Consider the following 4,695-nt stretch of genomic DNA (forward strand, 5'->3'; position numbering starts at 1 on the left):
GAGGGAGTGAATGGGGAGGGTGTGGGGAGGGAGTGAATGGGGAGGGTGTGGGGAGGGAGGGAATGGGGAGGGTGTGGGGAGGGAGGGAATGGGGAGGGTGTGGGGAGGCAGGGAATGGGGAGGGTGTGGGGAGGGAGGGAGTGAATGGGGAGGGTGTGGGGAGGGAGTGAATGGGGAGGGTGTGGGGAGGGAGGGAATGGGGAGGGTGTGGGGAGGGAGTGAACGGAGTGTGAGGAACGAGGGAATGTGAGGGAAAGTGGGTATACATCGCTCCTCAAGCCCTCAGGATATCCCGGACTTCCTTCCGGCCAATGAAGTGTTGGTGAAGTCACTGATGTCGATGCAGGCTAAGGTGGTAGCCAATTCAGGCACAGTAAGATCCCACAAGCAGCAATGTAATAAAGACACAGATCAGCTGTTTTGGTGACACAGAATAAGGGATAAATATTGGCCCCTGGACACCAAAGGAGGACGCGCCCCCCCCGCCCCCTGAGTTCCCACCACTCCCCCACAACTTCCTGACCCCCCCTCCCCACTTGTTGCTCATTCTTCAAAATGGCGGCTGTGGCATCTTTTAGGGCTAGCATTGAGCCAAGGCAGAGGGGACTGCTGTGAGTGTGGAGTGCCGGCACTGGGAGATGAGCCTGGGTCAAAGGTGAGCGCAGCAATTATCCGCTCGCTTTGTTATCCATTTGTTCGTCTCCCTCGACAATTTCATCCCTCGGGGCGTAGGGAGGGCTGCAGTTCCTCGAAAGGCAATTGACTATTTGCATCTTTGTCAAGAATCCATTACTCACTGGCGATGACAGCGGGAGGAAATATCTTAACTCGACCGCAATGAGGCGCAAGTCAAACCAGACGCCATCCTACTCGCTCAGAGTACTGGTCCAGGGGAGCGCAGGAGAAAGGGTATAATTCTCGAAGGGGTGGAGGAGCAGAGGGAACGGGGGTTACCTGGCACGCACAGTGGACAGCCGTGTGTACCGTCTACAAGATGCACCGCAGCAACTCACCAAGGCTCCTTAGGCAGCACCTTCCAAACCCACGGCCTCTACCATCTAGAAGGACAAGGGCAGCAGATACCTGGGAACCCCACCCACCTGGAGGCTCCCCTCCCAGTCACTCCCCACCCCGACTGGGAAATATATCGGCCGTTCCTTCACTGTCGCTGGGGGCAAAATCCTGGAACTCCCTCCCTAACAGCACAGTGGGTCTATCTACACTGCGCGAACCGCAGCGGCTCAAGGCGGCTCACCCACCACCTTCCCGAGGGGCAATTAGGGATGGGCAATAAATGCTGGCGTTACCAGCGACGCCCACATCTCGGGAGAGAATTATAAAGAAAAGAATTAAAGATGCATAGGACGGGTTGAGAGAGAGATTTAAAAATATGGTCCTCGGAGTTCCCTTAAAAGAAAAGCAAGGAGTCTGTGCTGAACCTTTACAAACCGAGGTTTTGTGTCCAAATTGTGTGCACCACATTCTTGGAGAAGGGAAAGATTCACGAGAATGATAATAATAATAATCTGTATTAGTGTCACAAGTCGGCTGACATCAACACTGCAATGAAGTTACTGTGAAAATCCCCTCGTCGCCACATTCCGGCGCCTGTTCGGGTCACAGAGGGAGAATTCAGAATGTCCAATTCACCTGACAGCACGTCTTTCGGGACTTGTGGGACGAAGCCGGAGCCCCCGGTTTAAATGAAATGAAAATCGCTTATTGTCACGAGTAGGCTTCAATGAAGTTACTGTGAAAAGCCCCTAGTCGCCACATTCCGGCGCCTGTCCGGGGAGGCTGGTACGGGAATTGAACCGTGCTGCTGGCCTGCCTTGGTCTGCTTTCAAAGCCAGCGATTTAGCCCAGTGTGCTAAACCAGCTCCTAAACCCACGCAGACACGGGGAGAACGTGCAGACTCCGCACAGACAGTGACCCAGAGCCGGGAATCGAACCCGGGACCCTGGTGTTGTGAAGCAGCCGTGCGAACCACTGTGCCGCCATGATCCCGGGGATGAGGGACTGGATGGATCGGGGAATTTGGGAATGCTCTTATTCGGGAAGAGAAGGTTTGAGGGGAGGTATGACCCAAGGCGCGTTTACTGATGAGGTGGTGACGGCAGATTCGAGCGAGGCGTTCGAAAGAGAGTTGGATCGGCAGCGGAAGAGAAAAAAGACGTGCCAGGACAAGAGGGGGAAAGGCGAGGGGGCGACGGGGGATTGGGACTCGCAGAGGGGCAGCACAGAAGCAGTGGGCCAAATGGCCTCCGCCCGCCCTTAAACCTTTTGGCGATTTGACCTAAATTCACTGAGGCAGCAAACCACACATCCTGATCTGCTCAGACGGTGCAGTCAACTTTCAGATTGCCAGGAGATTCTGTGCTTCAAACATCACGCCTTGCAGAAGACTTAACCAACACAAAGAGAAGATGGGGAGATATGAGCGAGATGCACGCGATACACTGTTCTCTTTCCAAATTACCGGCCGCTTTCTGTAATTTGTACAGCTTTGCAGACACCAGAAGCATCAAAGGCCTTCTCAAACGGAAATCGCTCTATTATTCCCGACCTCTCTCTCTCTCTCGCTCCCTCTCGAAGTCTCCAAATCGCTCGCCTCCAACCAGGCTGAATAAACCTTCCCTGCTGTAAACATTCATCCCAGCAGAGAATGAGGCCAACCAGCCCATCAAAGCCATGCTTGTAGTGATCTCTATATGTGCGTGTACACAAGGGGTTAATGTGTAATCAGTAGCACCACATGACCACTAGAGGGCCGGACCAACAAGGGTATAAAAGGCAACCACATTGGGTCTCTCTCTCTTGGGTGAACTGTGACTAGGGCAATAGCAGAGTAGTTCAGATGGCTAGTGGAGTTACGTATAGTTACCGTAGTTAGATCTTGGTAACCTTATCACTAGTACCAAAGTTAAAGTAAAGAACTCATGTAAATATTGTTGTAGTTACTCAATAAACCTTTTGTTACTACTGGATGAGTTTGAGTCTTCTTCATCGAGATTCAGAAGACCTCTTTATTAGCCAAGGATTGAGTAGCACATGTTACCTACTAGACAGGTAACAGAACATGGTACCAGGAGTGTTGGCTTTAACAGAACTAGTTAGATAAGGTAAGACAAAAAGAGAAGACTGGACATTAGACCGTGGAAGACTTCGCAGCAAATGGATCCTCAACGACTAACTGGAATGAAATGAAAATGGCTTATTGTCACGAGTAGGCTTCAAATGAAGTTACTGTGAAAACCCCTAGTCGCCACATTCCGGCGCCTGTTCGGGGAGGCTGGTACGGGAATCGAACCCGCGCTGCTGGCCTGCCTCGGTCTGCTTTCAAAGCCAGCGATTTAGCCCAGTGTGCTAAACCAGCCCCAGAAACCCACGCAGACAGGGGGAGAATGCGCAAACTCCACATGGACAGTGACCCAGAGTCGGGATCGAACCTGGAACCTGTGAGGCAGCAGGGCTAACCACTGTGTCACCGTGCTGCCCGATAGGTAGGTTAACTGTGGCACTCATTGGACCTCTAGGGCAGCTGGAAACAACCGATAATTTAAGTTATGCCTGAAAAAGATTTGAACAGACATTCCAAATATTTATCGCAGCTAATGATTTAAGCACAGTCTCTGACGCAACAAAAATAGCTACTACTACTCTCAATAGGGGGGCATGAAGCTAGAAAAATCTATAATTGCTTTCATTACTTAGAAGGTGAAGACAACACCAAATTAGAAGTAATACTCAAAAAATTTGATGAACACTGTAAGAGTCAGTCTGGAGGGATGCTGGAAAGATTTAACACTTGTCATAAATGTCAGAGAAACGGAGGGCCCATCACTGATTTTATTACAAATCTCAAGTTAATATCACAAGGCTGTGATTATGCTGATTTCAGAGACATTATGATAATGGATCAATTAAATTATGGACTATCTGACAAAAATTTGAAGGCAGATCTTTCACATGATAAGTATCAAACTCTAGAAACTGCTGTACAAAGATGCCTTGCTTATGAACAAAAACAAAATCAATCCTGTGAGTCTTTACAAACACAGAAGCGGTATCTAGAAAACAAAATCGGTAAAAATGGCGCAAACACGTCACCACGAGGCAGAGACAGGATCTCACTCGATGCAACAGCGTTTTTGATTGGCAGCCATCTTGAGCGCCAGCGTTCCGGCCAGTACGCACATGCGCACTTCTCAAAAATACACTCGAGAAGCCTCGCATGCGCAGATGATTAAAGAGCGCACAGTAAAGGAAAGTCGGGTTGCACATGCGCAATCGATTCTTACGCATGATGTCACGAGCGTCATGACGTCAGACGACCCAGACCACGCCCACTTAAAAGGGAAATGCACGGAAATGAGCATGAAGACATTTAAAGCTGCAAAACCCAATTTTCTTACCTCAAAAGAAAGAACAATGCCCGGACTCACACCAGCAGTTGCAAATAACTTTCACAACCCCCTGGAACAAGCAGTTAGCACCACCCAAAGTGAAGAGCATGATGACAAATCCGAAACCCAAGAAGGTGATTTGTTCATTGAACATGAAGAGAACGATAGCAACTCCGAAACAAAAAGAGATGATTTGTCCATCGAACAATACACACGATACTGCTCAGACATGGCTGAGTTATTCGGATATGCTGATCACAGCATCAGCAACACCGTTGCAAAGCTCAA

This window comes from Scyliorhinus canicula, chromosome 29 (assembly GCF_902713615.1).
Source record: "Scyliorhinus canicula chromosome 29, sScyCan1.1, whole genome shotgun sequence".
Taxonomy (NCBI): Eukaryota; Metazoa; Chordata; class Chondrichthyes; order Carcharhiniformes; family Scyliorhinidae; genus Scyliorhinus; species Scyliorhinus canicula.